We start from the raw sequence: 16,724 nt of genomic DNA on the forward strand, positions 1-16,724 counted from the left end.
TACTTTTTATAAACTCTTCACAAAACTCAAGGTGATGATATTGCCCTAGAGCCATGATGGCGAACCCTTTTCTAAAAACCGCCTAGCCCTGGCTGGTTGACTCAGCGGTAGAGCGTCGGCCTAGCGTGCGGAGAACCTGGGTTCGATTCCCGGCCAGGGCACACAGGAGAAGCGCCCATTTGCTTCTCCACCCCTCCGCCGTGCTTTCCTCTCTGTCTCTCTCTTCCCCTCCCGCAGCCAAGGCTCCATTGGAGCAAAGATGGCCCGGGCGCTGGGGATGGCTCCTTGGCCTCTGCCCCAGGCGCTAGAGTGGCTCTGGTCGCAACATGGCGACGCCCAGGATGGGCAGAGCATCGCCCCCTGGTGGGCAGAGCGTCGCCCCTGGTGGGCGTGCTGGGTGGATCCCGGTCGGGCGCATGCGGGAGTCTGTCTGACTATCTCTCCCTGTTTCCAGCTTCAGAGAAATAAAAAAAAAAACAAAACAATTAAAAAATAAATAAATAAAACCCGCCCACTTTTGTACTGCTAGTCAACCTGGTCCCAACTGCCCACTAGTGGGCGTTCCAGCTTTCATGGTGGGCCAATCACAGTGCCATTTGGTGGCTCCGCTACCACCCACCATAAAAGCTGGAACGCCCACTAGTGGGCAGAAGGGATTAGGTTGACCAGCACTGCAAAAGTGGGCGGTTTTTAGAAAAAGGTTCACCTTCACCGCCCTAGAGACTCTTGCACTACAGTTCCAGTAACCAAGTGCAGGAATTTTCCCAAAATGGAGATAATCTAATACCCTCAACAAGAGGCAATAAATACACTTTGGTATAGGCAGACAATGGAATACAACACTGCAATTAAAATTGAAATAAATCTCAGGGTTGAATGAAAGAAGCAACTTACTACAGACTATATATGGTGTGATTCCACTTATATAAAGTTCAAAGGGGTAAAAGTATAATGAAATAATTACCACAGAAACCAGGAGAGCAGTTATTTTTAAGGAGAAACAAACATGAGCAGGAGTAGGGGATATCTTAATGAACATGCCCTATTTATTAACCTAGGGCAAACATTTTATAATTATATAATTGTATTTAAATTGTATGTTTTGTTTGTTTGTTTTTTAACAGAGACAGAGAGAGTCAGAGAGAGGGACAGATAGGGACAGACAGGAATGGAGAGAGATGAGAAGCATCAATCATTAGTTTCTCATTGCAACACCTTAGTTGTTCATTGATTGCTTTCTCATATGTGCCTTGACCATGGGGCTTCAGCAGACCGAGTAACCCCTTGCTCAAGCCAGTGACCTTGGGTCCAAGCTGGTGAGCTTTGCTCAAACCAGATGAGCCTGCGCTCAAGCTGGTGACCTCGGGGTCTCGAACCTGGTCCTCTGCATCCCAGTCCGATGCTCTATCCACTGCGCCACCGCCTGGTCAGGCTAAATTGTATGTTTTATACATTCTCCTACATGCATATTTCAGTTTTAAAGGATAATAAACTGTCCCATTACAATATTAAGCATCCATTTAATATTTTGATATAAAAATAAGATGTAGATAAACTAACAATTACTAAGTCAACATCTTATTTTTATAGTTTTACTATAAAATTTTTTAGTTTCATTGTTATAGGATTGTTTTCTAAAACAAAATATTTTTTTAATTTAGATATTTTAAATTGTACTACACAACTTTGCAAAAACACAATGACCACAATTTGACAGGGCATCCATCACATAGATAATGAAATTTACATGGTTTTACATCATGCAAGATCATTCTGAATCCTGTTACTTTGAAAAATTTCTAATATATAGGGTAGAAGACAGGACAAGGAAACATCCAAGAAAACACATATTTTATAAAACAAAAGACCTTCTATAAGAAGTGGCTGCTTCTGGGCAGCAGGACTGAGAATGGGAAGGCACAGAGAAGGGAATAAGTGTCCCATCAGTTGAAAGCTCTGAAAATAATACAATATCTGAAACCATAAGTTACACAAAATAAAACATATAGATACCAAACTTACGGACCCTGGCAACAGAGAACATTTTATGACTTTGACCCCAAAGAGAAGGGAAATAAGGGCAACAATAAATGAATATCAAACTAAAAAGCTTCTGCACAGCAAGAGAAACCGACAACAAAACAAAAAGGCAGCCAACCAAATGGGAGATGATATTTACAAACAACAGCTCCAATAAGGGGCTAATATCCAAAATATATAAAGCAGTCACAAAGTTCAGCAACAAACAAGCAAACAATCCATTAAAAAATAGGGAGAGGATCTGAACAGAGACTTCTCTCGAGAAGATATACAAATGGCCAACAGATATATAAAATGATGCTCATCTTTACTAGCTATTAGAGAAATGCAAATCAAGACCACTTCACGCCTGTTAGATTGGTTGTTATCAATAAAATAGATTAATAAGTGTTAGAGAGGAGAAAAAGGAACTCTCATTCACTGCTGATGAGAATGTAAACTGGTACAGCCATTATGGAAGAAAGTGTATGGTGGTTCCTCAAAAAATTAAGAGTAGAACTATCATATGACCCAGCAATCCCTCCCCTGGGTATTTACCCCCCAAAACTTGAAAACATTGGTAAACAAAGACATATGCACCCCCATGTTTGTCACAGCACTATTCAGTGGCCAAGACATGGAAGCAACTGAAGTATCCCTTAATAGAGGACTGGATAAAGAAGATATAGTACATACATACAGTGCAATACAACTCTGCCATTAAGAAATGATGACATTGCCATTTAAAATAACATGGATGGAAGTTGAGAATATTATACTAAGTGAAATAAGTAAATCAGAAAAAACTAATAACTATATGATTTCACACATAGGTAGGCTGTAAAACTGAGACTCATGGACATAGATAAAAGGGAAGTGGTTACCAGCAGGATGAGGTTGGGGGAGGGTAAAGGAGTACAGAGGGACAAATATACAGTGATGAAAAATGATTTGACTTGGGGTGATGGGTACACAACATAATCAACAGTTCAAATGCTATAGAGGTGTTTACCTGAAACCTATGCATACTCTAATGATCAATGTCACCCCATTAAATTTAATTTCCTGAATAAAATTATAAATAAAATTTATACTACCAGGAAGGTGTTATTTTTTTCTTTGAATGGTTACAATGTGCAGACACCAGACAGAGAGTGAGCTGAGGATCATATACCATCTAAAGATTTGCCACTCCTAAGTTTAGCAGGAGCTATCCAACTGAGTACTCAAGGGTTTAATGCAGCAAGTAATAATTGCTTACTCATATGTGCTTACTAGTTTGTCAAAGATGGAAAAAGACAGAAAACTAGAAGAAAATATCTCTGATATCAAGAGCTTATATATATTTTTTCTTGTTGGTGAAGACACTCTTCTTAACCTAGGCAAATGTGCATTCTTCAGTATTCATAATTCTTAAAGATACATAAACTTTCCTATTTTAAGTCTCAGTCATCTTTCATCTCTAGACAGTCTGAACCTGATTTTAACTTCTCAGTGGTTTGATTCTGTTCTTTACTTACTTCACCTATGTTACCATCCCTGTTTTCCCAATAAGAATCTGAGTTTGTGAGGATAGAGCCCATGTTTTCTAACTTTCTGTGCCCTGTTTGTTGCTTTGAACAATTAGGACCACACTGTGGAGGATCTGAAATTGAACTGGGTTAGAAGACTTGGAAATTTAGGAGATTTGACAGTTCTGTGCAAAGTAAGTATAAAAATCCCAATTTCAGATCTAGGGAAGGCAGAGCTAAAGTAAATTTTGCTTTGGCTGGTAAGCTCAGTGGGCTAAAAGCGTCGTCCTAAGATGATAGGGGTGCGGGTTCAATCGCCAGTCAGGGGACACACGGGAAGCAACCAATAAATGCATAACTGAGTGGAATGAAATGAATACTGCCCTTCCCCCTCCCCTCTCTCTTTCTTCCTCTCTGTCTCTATCAATCCATAAATTTAAAAATTAAGTGCTGGCTGGATAGCTCAGTTGGTTGGAGTGTCATCCCGGAGCATGAAGGTTGCCGCAAGTCAGGGCACATACAAGGGCAACTTGATGTTCCTGTATTTCTCTTCCTGCCTATCTCAAAAATAAATAAATTTCAACCATCTCAATACGATACATCAAAATGTTAACAAAGATTTTGTATTCCCTAGAGCATCTAAAATTTCCTGGTACATAAACTCAAAAAAGAAGGAGAAAAGATAAGACAAATTGAATGAGATTACTAATTTTGGGAAAATTAAATTCAAGGTAAATATTATGTTGGTGTTTAGAGACCTCTAGATTTTTTAAACTCACATACAAAGTTTTATACCAACATCCTACTCAATACACACACACACACACACACAATTTAATAGAACAAGACATCATGTTAAACAGTATCTGCCCTTCTCAAAGAATATAAGGTAAAATTAAAGCAGAAATAAACCTGTCTTTGTATCTAGAAGTTTCAAATAAATTCCCAACTTCTTATATTTTCACCTCTCCTAGGCCCATCTTAAATAAACATTGTCACAAACAATGCTTCAACTATGAAAAAATTCTAACAGTGAAAAAAAGCTGTTGCAGAAAATTTTTTAATTTATCATCGCTCTGATGAAAAAGAAACCAGATTGAACACATTTTCAAAATCACTGGTTAATTCATTTGGTCACATCTTATGACCAAAATTATCACCAAGCAATTTAATTAAGGTTTATTTACTCTTAAGAAAATAGTACAGACCGTTTCAAACAAAGCATCACTTGTTGGTGTGGACTAGCCTGAGCAGCTCCGGGCCAGAAGCCCCACCACGAAGCACTGCACAACCTTGAGGAAGTCACAGGACCTATTTGGGCCATGCTTCTTCATTTATAAAAATGAAGCAGTTGGATGACCTTTGGTCTTTTTTAGTGCTGCAGTTGTGTAAATTAATAATTCCAAGATTAATTCTCCTGATTCAGTTTAAACTTATATTCAATCTTATGAGAGGAAAAGAGTGGGAAGGGAACTAACTACCTGTAAAGTCTTCCCTTGCTTCCATGCTTTCTTTTTCCTCCCTTCTCCTTGAAGCTCCTATGAGCCTTCTTTACATAATAAGAAACTGAAATATATAACCAATACCTATTTTATTTAAATTATACCAGTATCTTAATGTTAAGAAACTAAATTCTACTTTTCTAGATAGATTTTTTTTAATAAATAAAATCTTAATTATTTGCTTATTTGTGTGCCTCTCAATTTTTGTTTTATGGGTCACTGGCTTTTAAAAACTCAAAAAAAAATTTAAGGCAAAATATTTTCATTACTAGATTTTTCACAGAGATCAGCCTAGAGGTAAATACAGTCTCTGCTTAGTCAAAGGCTGACTAACTCAGCAATGTGCAAAGATGACAGCAAATGGCTAAGAGTAAAATGTCTGCTGTGCCTTTCTTGTAAGACCACAAAACCGATCTGTTAATATCGACAATCCTTCCAAAAGATTAAGGAATAATAACTGAATGCCTTTCTATCTTCCCTTTTGTCTGATAGGCCTTCAAGCACTTAGAAAGTTAGTAAAAGCAAATTCCCAAAGTGCTAGCTTAATACCATCATAGTAAAAAATAAATAACTTAGCAAGTTTTATTCCCCAAAACTTTATTCATAATCATTGCATAGGCTAATTTTAATTTCAAATTATAATTACATAAATAACTTTCGTAACTAAAACACTACTATATCCAGCTTATCAGAGTACCTAGAACTTCCAGGTACACCAGAACATAGACTTGCCAAAATCTCATAATTTCAATAATGATAAGTACTTCAGGATACATAAGGTTTTACTTTATAAAATACAAAACAAGCAAATTTTAAAAACAGAAAGAAGGCTGATATTCTTTTTTTCATTTTTACACAAATTGAAATACTATGTTTTCTTAGAAGCTAACTATATTTACTATATTTCTAAGGCTGTTACAAGCTTCCAGTGTGAATTATAAAACTTTATTATTTTTTCTAACAGTTAATGAATCATATTCTAGTCTTTCTTCCTCTTTATTTAAGTTACTTTAACTTGTTATCTAAAAGACCAATCATTTTACTTAAACTTCTATTTCGTTTTCAAGATTAAATGTTTAGTATCATGTCATTAACTTAAGGAAAAGAAAAAAAGAGAAGGATAGAACAGTCAAGGAGCAACATCTATAACTGAGTTGTCCCAAAACATCCCCTTAACTAAAATGCTGAAAGAAAACCATTGCTTCTGAATTTTTCTTAACACCCAGACCATACATGAATAGTACAGTTTATTTCATTGTGACTTCTGACTACCCTCAAAATACAATTAAGTTTTTTAAAATTAAAATTTGACCTCATTTGCTTTGTGATAGAAAAAAGAAAAAAGAAAACTCTCCTTTATTCTCAAGTCATACAGGGGGAATAAAAATCACACAAAACATAAAAAATGCTTTACCAAAAAGATAGAAAAGTTTCCAGTATTTGATTGCTTTGTTTCCCCCTTGTAGTTATGTGCAATCAAGCATGTGACTTACTACATTTTTTCAGAGTTAAAGAACACATTCAGCCATGTTCTTCGACAGGTAAGAACCACCCTCCGTTTATCAGTTCAGGAAACAGCCAGAAGCAAATATCCAAAATCATAACATTACCTTCAAATATCCTCATTATCTTTAGATATTGTCCTTTGGGCTTGAAAATAAAAAGCAATCCATCAAGTTTTATGCTGTTAAAATGGCTCCTGTAGATTGGGGAAGTGGTGTCTGTGCTTCGGCTTATGAGTCATACATGAAACTAAGTGTTTCTAAGGGAGCCACGCCCATGTTGCTGTGGACCCAATTATTCTGCGAGGTCAAATATGCAAATCTACAGGTAAAAAAGGGGGAGAAGTATAGAAAAAAAAGCAAGGCAGAGCCCAGGAGCAAGCTCACCTTGATTAAATCATTACTCAGCTCATGTTAATTACTATAATTTAAAATTAACAATAAAATACAATCAGAATCTACAAGGAGGGAAAATTAAAAATCACATGTTGTTTTAAAAAAGAAAATCTAAAAATTTTAAAGTAATGTTAACATACTGAGTAAACAAAACCATGAGAGAGAAAAGCTTGGGAGAGAATGGAAGGAGACAGCAACTTTCTGGCTTCTTTAATGTAACAATGAGCTGGTGAGTCTGACCTGGCTACTCATTAACCTTGTATAAAGGGGCATATTACTATGCAATCTGAAAATGCGAGCAAACTGCAATATCAGAGGCAGATTTATAAGCTCACTAAACAGATAATATTAACTAGAAAATTCAAAGTTCAGTGAAAAAATAGGTGGGAATCAATCTGGTTTATATTTTAAAAAGTACCAAACTCAGGATTAGAAAGGAACTGAAGTTCAATATTTAAAAAATATGTATTTTAAATAGATATGCAAACTTGATAAAACCGTATTTTAAACAAATTATCAATTTATGAACAAATTATGGCTCATAATTCTGCTGCTTCCAAGAGATAGCTGTCCAAGAGACAGTATTCTTTACTTTCAAACAAAATTTCCCACAAATAAAAATATGCAAGGGCTCTGCTGTACCATACATGTCTAACCTGAGGGTACCATCAAAGACAAGGCCAGTGAAGTTTTGCTCTCCAAGCCACCCTACAACTGACAAGGTGTCCAAACAGCTGAAACATTACATTATTTACACTGCCCCTGGTGAATATTTATTTATTCTAAGAGCTGAAATTGATCAAAATGGCTTGAAAGCTAATGCTTTCCAAAAGCGCTATAAATGATGAAATGCAAGTCACTAGCTAGCCTTCATCCTAATATTTTACAAAAAGTAAATGGGATTTGGCAAGGTGTTCTCCCTTTAGTTAATTACTTGGAAGTAATAATTCTGACTTACTAGAGGCATAGCTAAGAGGACAAGCTGTCACTGGTTTCGGAACTTTACAAACTGCCACAAAAACATAATGACAATGAACCAACTTGCTGCCCATTAAGCACCTATTTATTCTATTCCACTAAACACTACTTTATTTGTTTATCTTTTTATTTAAATAATCCCCATGTGCTTGGCCTGAGGTGACACAGTGCATAAGGCATCGACCAGGTACGCTGAGGTTGCTGGTTTGAGACCTGGGCTTGCCTGGTCAAGGCACATATAAGAAGCAACTGTGAGTTGGTGCTTTCTGTTCCTCCCTCCCTCCTGCTTTTCTCTCTCTCCTCTAAAACCAGTAAGTAAAATCTTTTTATAAAATAATTGTCATGCTTAAACAAATTATGAATAAAAATTATGCTACAAAAGCATGACCAAGCAGTAGCGCAATGGATAGAGAATCAGATTGGGATGCAGAGAACCCAATTTTAAAACTCCAAGGTTGCTAGCTTGAGCGTGGGATCATAGACATGACCCCATGATTGCTGGTTTGAGCCCAAGGTTGCAGGCTTGAGCAAGGGGTTACTCGGTCTGCGGTAGCGCCCCTCCCCATCAAGGCACATATGAGAAAGCAATCAATGAACAACTAAGGAGCTGCAATGATGAATTTATGCTTCTCATCTCTATCCCTTCTTGTCTGTCTGTCCCTATATGTCCCTCTCTCTGTCTCTCTCCCTGTCACAAAAAGAAATTATGCTAAAAAGAAAACATATCACTTTTTCTATTGTCAAATGTCTTATTTCATTTAATTAAGCTCATTTATTCAGAATGACTAGTCAGTACCCAAACAGCAAGAAAAAGGTCCTCTGCACAGTCACAGGAAAACCCAAGTAATTTTCCAGAGCTGAAACTTATTTAGATGATATCTATATAAGCCTAGTAATTTGATTATCTTTTTAGCTAATTAGAAATTGAAATTATAAGGAGTGAAAGAGGGAATAGAGAATGTATGAAAAAGTGACAAAGCTGATAATGAGAGAAAAAAATGTAAAAACCTATAAAACTACAGATAAATATATCATAAAAAATACTAGGATCTAAAGCTAGCCTATAAAGTCAATATATTCTACATCTTCCTAAGTACATCACCACACAGTTAAGCGCCTAAAAGCCAGCATTATTGTGATAAACGTTTTTAAAAGACAAAATGAATAACAGCAAGTGTGTGAATTTTTTTTATGAATTACAGATACATAAAAGGATAAGCTTTTGCTACTTAAAAAACACACTTATGGCCCTTGGCTGGTAGTTCAGTAGATAGAGTGTCAGCTGGGCATAAGGACATCTCAGGTTCGATTTCTGGTTAGGGCACACAAGAAAAGCGACCATCTGCTTCTCTCCTCCTGCTTCTCCCCCTTCTCTCCCTCTTTTCCTCCCATAGCCAGTAGATGAATTGGTTGGAGTGTGGCCCAGGGGGCTGAGGAATAGCTCCCTTGCAGCACATCAATCTCAGGTACTAAAAATAGCTTAGTACTTGAGCACTGGCCCTAAATGGGGTTGCAGGGGGATCTTGGTCAGGCACATGTGGGAGTCTGCCTCTCGATCTCCCTTCCTCTCACCTTAATTAAAAAAAAATAAAATAAACCCATTTACAAAAAACTCATTATTTGATAATAGCAGATATTTGGACTGTAATTTTAAAAGAAGTATTTTTGGTCACACATAGAAGAGATGCAAATGAAAATAATTACCCATCCTCAACAGAAACAAGTATCTTAGCTGTTCCTAAGGAGAGGATTCCAGAGTTGCTATTAAAATATATTGCCCTTTTGACCAAGAGGATCCCTATTAGCATTATTTTACCACTCATAGGAACTGGATCTTGGTTCTAATCACAGCCCCAAAAAATCAATCCCCACAGGAAGCCCCCCCCCCCCCCACAGAAATAGCACAGGTTCTAGAGCCAATCTACTTGTGTTCAAATCCCAGCTCTATCCCTATTAGCTGTGAAATTCTGGACAATTGCTTAACAATCCTGTGCCTTACTTCTTTATCTGTGATTTAAGTTAATAGCACCTACCTCAAAAGATTATTGGGAGAATTGAAATCAGTCCATGTACTACTATTCAAAATATAAAGAACTTAAAAAAACTCAAGAGTAAGAAAACAAACCACTTTTTTAAATGGTCAAACCATCACCAAAGAAGATATAAACAGGAAAGACCTCAACATCATTACTCAATAAAGAAACACAAATTAAAGTCACAATACCAGTATACATTACTAGAATAGCTTTAAAAAAACAGTGCTGGAGGCCCTGGCCGGTTGGCCAAGTGGTAGAGCGTTGGCCTGGCGTGCAGGAGTCCCGGGATCGATTCCCGGCCAGGGCACACAGGAGAAGCGCCCATCTGCTTCTCCACCCCTCCCCCTCTCCTTCCTCTCTGTCTCTCTCTTCCCCTCCCATAGCCAAGGCTCCATTGGAGCAAAGTTGGCCCGGGCATTGAGGATGGCTCCATGGCCTCTGCCTCAGGAACTAGAATGGCTCTGGTGGCAACAGAGCGACGCCCCAGATGGGCAGAGCATCGCCCCCTGGTGGGCATGCCGGGTGGACCCCGGTCGGGCGCATGCGGGAGTCTGTCTGACTGCCTCCCTGTTTCCAACTTCAGAAAAATCCAAAACAACAACAACAACAACAAAAACAGTGCTGGTGAGGATATGCAGCAAAAACAATCTTCATACATTGTGGAAATGCAAAATGGTATAGCCTATTTAGAAAACAGTTTAGAAGTTTCTTAAACATACACTTATACAATCCAGCAGTCACACTCCTAGATATTTACTCTAGTAAAATGAAGATATGTATCTATTACACAAATATTTATAGCAGTTTTATTCATAACCACCAAATACTGAAAACTGAAATATCCCTTAACTGGTGAATGGCTAAGCACATTGTCATATAGCCATCTAATAAAAATGCTATTAGTAGTAAAAAGGTATCAATTCTGAACTGCTGATAAATGTTACATGTGTGAATCTAAATGCATTAGACTGAGTGAAATAAACCAGACTAAAAATATATACTGCATGATTCCATTCATACAACATTCTAAAAACCGCCAAACAAAAAGACAAAAATTGTATCAGTGGTTGCCAAGGATGGGAATGAGGGGACGGAATTGACTACAAAGGAATACAAGGGAATGTTAGGGGTGATAGAAATATTCTTTATGGTGACTGTGGTATTGGTTATGTGCACCCTGAGAAATAAGATACCTGCTGAGAATGGCTCCTGGTGCCTAACTGCACTTCAGGAAGAAGCCTACACTGAACTACCTTCCTCTGCACTTAACTGCCTGCCTGCACTGGTTTCTGCCACCTGAGCCAGCCCTCACAGAGGAGTTTCTGAAATCCTATTGCAATCAATAGGGCTGAGAGGCTTTCCCCATCCAACTGGAGTTGCTCAGCTATATACCCCTGCTCCTATCAATATCTTCAACAACCAGAGGAGCTCCATTCTGACCAATCAGGACTATAAAGATTTGGAGTCCTGCCTGACCTGTGGTGGCGCAGTGGATAAAGCGTTGACCTGGAAATGCTGAGGTCGCCGGTTCGAAACCCTGGGCTTGCCTGGTCAAGGCACATATGGGAGTTGATGCTTCCAGCTCCTCCCCCTTCTCTCTCTCTGTTTCTCTCTCTCCCTCTCTCTCTCCTCTCTAAAAAAAATGAATAAATAAAAATTAAAAAAAAAAAAAAAAGATTTGGAGTCCTCTTTTCATGAGCGCAGACGAATCAAGAACCAGGTGTAGGAACTTCTGTCTACATAAGCCAGCTCCTACCCTGGCTCTGAGGGTGCACTTTCCCTTTCCACTTAAGAATGGAGACTAGGGCTCTGGCTGGTTGGCTCAGTGGTAGAGCACTGGCCTGGCATGTGGCAGTCTGGGGTTCAATTCTAGGTCAGGGCACACAGGAGAAGCGACCATCTACTTCTCCACCCCTCCCCTTCTTCCTTCTTTCTCCCTCTCTCTTCCTTCTCCTCCTCCTCCCATAGCCATGGCTCAACTGGTTCAAACAAGTTGGCCCAGGCGCTGAGGATGGTTCCATGGCCTTGCCTCAGGTTCTAAAATAGCTTGGTTGCCAAGCAACAGAGCAGTGGTCCCAGATGGGTGGAGCACTACCCAGTAAGGGGCTTACCAGGTGGATCCTGGTCAGGGCGCATGAGGGTGTCTGTCTCTCTGCCTCTCATATAATTAAAAAAAAAAAAAGGAGACTAAATATCCCTGGCTGAGCTATAATAAAACACCAAAGATGTCTCACCAGAGCAGAGCAGAGCAGAGCAGTGCAGAGTAGAGCAGACCAGCACGGAGCAGAGCAACCCAGTAAAGAGCAAAGTAGAACTGTGTAGCCAGAGAGGGGCCTGCCCCCTGGGCTGCCCTCACAGGTATGTTGTTTTGCACTGAGTCAAGTTTCCTTCCTCACCATACCCCAAATTGGGGATTCCTACTGGCGCTGAATTAGTACCAGTGACCACGGGTTTATAGTTATATGACCTTTTATGTTGTCAAAAATCATAAAACTGTACACCTAAATAGGGCAAATTCTACAATATATAAATGAAATCTTAATATACCTGACTTTAAAAAAACAGTTCATGTATATAAAGTGCTTACTATATAGTACTTGGAACTTAGTAAGCACTTCATAAACATCATCTATTTATTATGTGTCATAGTAGAAGCAACTAGTTTCAAATACTTCAGGATGACATGGCCTGGCCAGAGCATCATCCCAAAGTGCAGACGTTACCAGTTCGATCCCTGGTCAGGGCACATACAAGAACAGACTGCATTTCCGAATGTGAGCTTAATGTAAACACAGTTCTCTATTATCTATTATTAGATTACTAGACCTCCTTCCCGCTTCTGCACAATTAGGGCCCATCCACCATAAGAAAGGTCCTCCTGAACAAATGTCTGTATGTTTTAAGAAGCATAACAAAGGCAAAGGGGCTCTGTCTGTTGTTGGTCTCTACTGGATTCCTATCAGTAAGAGCGGGCCAAACACGTAGCAGAAACTCAAAGACATAAATGAATAACTTTTGTAAAAAGGTTCATTGAGGATAAATCATAGCATATCAAGACATTACTACACATTAAAATATTTTTAGCCTGACCTGTGGTGGAGCAGTGGAGAAAGCATTCACCTGAAATGCTGGATTCATGTAATGAACTGTGTTATTAAGATTCTATTGTCATGTTATTATGGGTGTTATTCTTTCCTCTCTTGTAAAAAAATAACCAAGAATTGATTGTACAATTATACTCTTTACAATGCTCCTAGATAATATGCTGACTTCAATCTCAAATTGTTTCATATAGGCATGATATTTTATCTTACAATTAAAATTTAAATTTAATATTAAAGACAATATGGTATCTTTTACTTCAGTGGATTGTAACCAAGAATGCACCTCTGAATCTAGTGAAGCTGTTTTTTGATGATACATGCCACTCCTAGAAACATTCAGTAATGTGAGTAGAGCCTAGGCTAGTAAGAACCACAGCTCTGTTGTTCTGTAACCCTAGTACTTCATGTATACTACGGTAGTTTGTGCTCCTCACACAGTAGCCACTCAAAAAGACACTTATCACCTTACTATTCAACAATCTCTAAATGTTATGGAGAGGAAATCCTAAGCTCCTCCTTTGCTACTCTTCAGTCAAAAGCATCATATAGAAATATGTCACAACATCCTAACTGTCCCTTTCTCTACCATCAACTGCCTACTTTCAATTCACCTTTCAATCCACTAACAAAGAAATCTCCCTAAAAAACAACTCTGTGAGTAATGTGATTGTCACTCAAGGCTGAAAAACAAACTGATCCCTTAGAGGCAAAATAAAAAGCTAGACTATTTATCATGGTTTCCAAGGCTTTCACAATCTGACCTCAATTTAATATTTTCCAGCCTATCTTCCCTACTCTTTACCTCTCTCCACTATATCTCTGTCTGCTTCTCTCTCTCTCACACCTCTTTCTCACACACACACTCACTCCAGTCTTCTGAAACTTTCTGGATTGCTCCATTTGTTTGCCTTCCCTGGATTTAGAAAGCAGTTATTTCCTACCCTACCCCTTTTCTCTTCCTACTCATCCATCCTTCACAGTCTCCATTCAAATGTGCTCTCTGCATGAAGGCTTCCCTCTACGGCCCCAGTTACATGGAAAGGAGGTCTATTAAGACAAGTGACTTGATCAATATCAAGTTAATGACTGATTTGAGGTAATCCTAGGCACTCATTCATTTAAATATTCACTGAGCACCTACAATGTGCCAGGCACTATTCTAGGCCCTTGCTATAGAGCAGTGAACAAAAGGGACACTGATAAATGATCCCTACCTACAGTGGTGCCTATATTTTCACAAGGGAGACAAACAATAAACTAAATACATAGTATGTTAATTATAAGTAAAAGATATAAATAAAATATATAGTATGCTAGTGATAAGGTCAAAGAGGGAAAAAATAAAAGAGCAAAGAAGAATATGACATTTTAAATAAACCAGCTATAGAGGACTTACTTTTGTCCAGTCACTTTTGAGTGAAGACCCCTAAGTATGTAAACATATCTAAGAAAGACCATTCCCAGCAGAACAAAGCCAGTGCAAACTATAAAATGGAGCTCACCTGACATGATGTTCAAGGAAATGTCCAAGGCAAGTGTGTTTTGAGAAAATAAGGAGGAGAGTAATAGAAGACTGAAACTAATAGAACCTCACTGTTTAGATATTTAAATTGGAGAGTTTTAAGTAGATAAGTCATAAGGGGCAAGGATGAGAGCAAGGAGAAGCTAATGCAATAACCCAGAAAAGAGAACAACTCAAAGGAGGCAGAAGAAAAGGAAGACATAGTTAAATTAGGACTTTTTCTTTTTCTGAGGAATAGCCAAGATTTTTGAATGGATTAAAAGTGGGTTGTGCAGAAAAGAAAGGCTTCAAAATTCCATTTCTGGCAACTAGTAGACTACAGTTGCCAAAACTGAGACAGGAAAGACTACAGCAGCAAAGGTTTGGAGTAGGGGAGTATCAGGAGTTCAGTTTTGAACACACTAAGTTTGAGATGTTCATTAGCTACCCAAGGGGAGATGTCAAATAAGATATATTATCCAACTGGAGCTGAAGACAGAGTCCTGAGCCCAGCATAGAGGTCTAGGTAGATATATAAATTTGGGAGTCATATATATTATATTAAAGTTACAGATATAAAAGGTAACAATGACAGAATCTTGGGACACTCTGATATTCAGAGGTAGAGGAGATGAGGTAGAAAAGGCAAAAAAGGCAGAAAAGGAGTACCCAGAAATGCAGCAGGAAAACTAGGCGAATATGGTATTATCCTGGAATTAGAGTAAAAAATATTTCCAAGAGGAGGGAATGAGGAACTGTGCCAAATGATGACAAATCAAAAACAAATGATGAGGTCTGAGGAAAAAAAATGACAGTTGAATTTAGCAACATGGACAGCACCACTGATTTTTTTTTTTTTTTTTTTTTTGTATTTTTCTGAAGCTGGAAACAGGGATAGGCAGTCAGACAGACTCCCGCATGCGCCCGACCGGGATCCACCCGGCACGCCCACCAGGGGGCGATGCTCTGCCCCTCCGGGGCATGCTCTGTCGCAACCAGAGCCACTCTAGCGCCTGGGGCAGAGGCCAAGGAGCCATCCCCAGCGCCCGGGGCCATCTTTGCTCCAATGGAGCCTCAGCTGCAGGAGGGGAAGAGAGAGAGAGGAAGGAGAGGGGGAGGGGGGTAGAAGCAGATGGGCGCTTCTCCTGTGTGCCCTAGCCGGGAATCGAACCCGGGACTTCTGCACACCAGGCCGACGCTCTACCACTGAGCCAACCGGCCAGGGGCACCACTGATTTTTTTTTTTTTTTTTTTTTTCTGAAGCTGGAAACGGGGAGAGACAGACAGACTCCCGCATGCGCCCGACTGGGATCCACCCGTGCGGCACGCCCACCAGGGGCTACGCTCTGCCCACCAGGGGGTGATGCTCTGCCCCTCCGGGGCGTCGCTCTGCCGCGATCAGGGCCACTCTAGCGCCTGGGGCAGAGGCCAAGGAGCCATCCCCAGCGCCCGGGCCATCTTTGCTCCAATGGAGCCTTGGCTGCGGGAGGGGAAGAGAGAGACAGAGAGGAAGGAGGGGGGGGGGCGGGGGTGGAGAAGCAAATTGGCGCTTCTCCTATGTGCCCTGGCCGGGAATCGAACCCAGGTCCCCCGCACGCCAGGCCGACGCTCTACCGCTGAGCCAACCGGCCAGGGCCGGGGCACTACTGATTTTAAAAGAAGAATTTCTCACAGTGTGGTATATATAAAAACAAACAAACAAACCATCTGATAAGAGAGAATTTAAGAAAGAATGAGAGGTAAGAAACTAAAGCTATAAAGTAATTTTGTTGTGAAGGGATCAAGAAAAGATTTTTTTTGGGGGGTGATTGTTGTTAGAAAAGCAGTACCTTTTCTATTACACAGATTATACCATTTTTACTACAGTTAATTACCATATTTTTTGCTCCATAAGATGCACCTTCCCCCCTTATAAGTGGAGGGGAAAATGCCTGTGCGTCTTATGGAGTGGAAGATATGGTATATTACTAAATATTTTAACACACCATTTGGTTCAGAATATTTTTTTTCTTATTTTTCTCCTTAAAACCCTAAGTGTGTCTTATAGTCAGGTGCGTCTTGTGGAGCGAAAAATATGGTACATACAAGTCTGTATAAACTGATAAGCTGGTAACCCACCTGAGGGCAGAACTATATCATGAAGCTACTATAATCAGTTGTGAATGTAGACAAATT

At 39.4% G+C, this 16,724-nt stretch overlaps 1 protein-coding gene across 4 annotated transcripts in view; it reads right to left on the reverse strand.

Annotated features, from left to right (window-relative positions):
* Window positions 1-16,724, reverse strand: part of ELF1 (E74 like ETS transcription factor 1) — a 150,638-nt gene that overhangs the window by 93,418 nt on the left and 40,496 nt on the right. The window contains exon 1 of one of the 4 annotated variants that reach the window (XM_066380819.1): window positions 11,421-11,443. The exons of 2 other annotated variants lie outside the window; for them this stretch is intronic. The gene's annotated coding sequence lies outside the window, so the exon portion shown is untranslated. Of the gene's footprint in view, window positions 1-6,642; window positions 6,776-11,420; window positions 11,444-16,724 lie in introns of those variants that run through there. One more of the 4 variants, XM_066380815.1, reaches the window with a different exon arrangement.

This window comes from Saccopteryx leptura, chromosome 4 (assembly GCF_036850995.1).
Source record: "Saccopteryx leptura isolate mSacLep1 chromosome 4, mSacLep1_pri_phased_curated, whole genome shotgun sequence".
In the NCBI taxonomy this organism is placed as follows: Eukaryota; Metazoa; Chordata; class Mammalia; order Chiroptera; family Emballonuridae; genus Saccopteryx; species Saccopteryx leptura.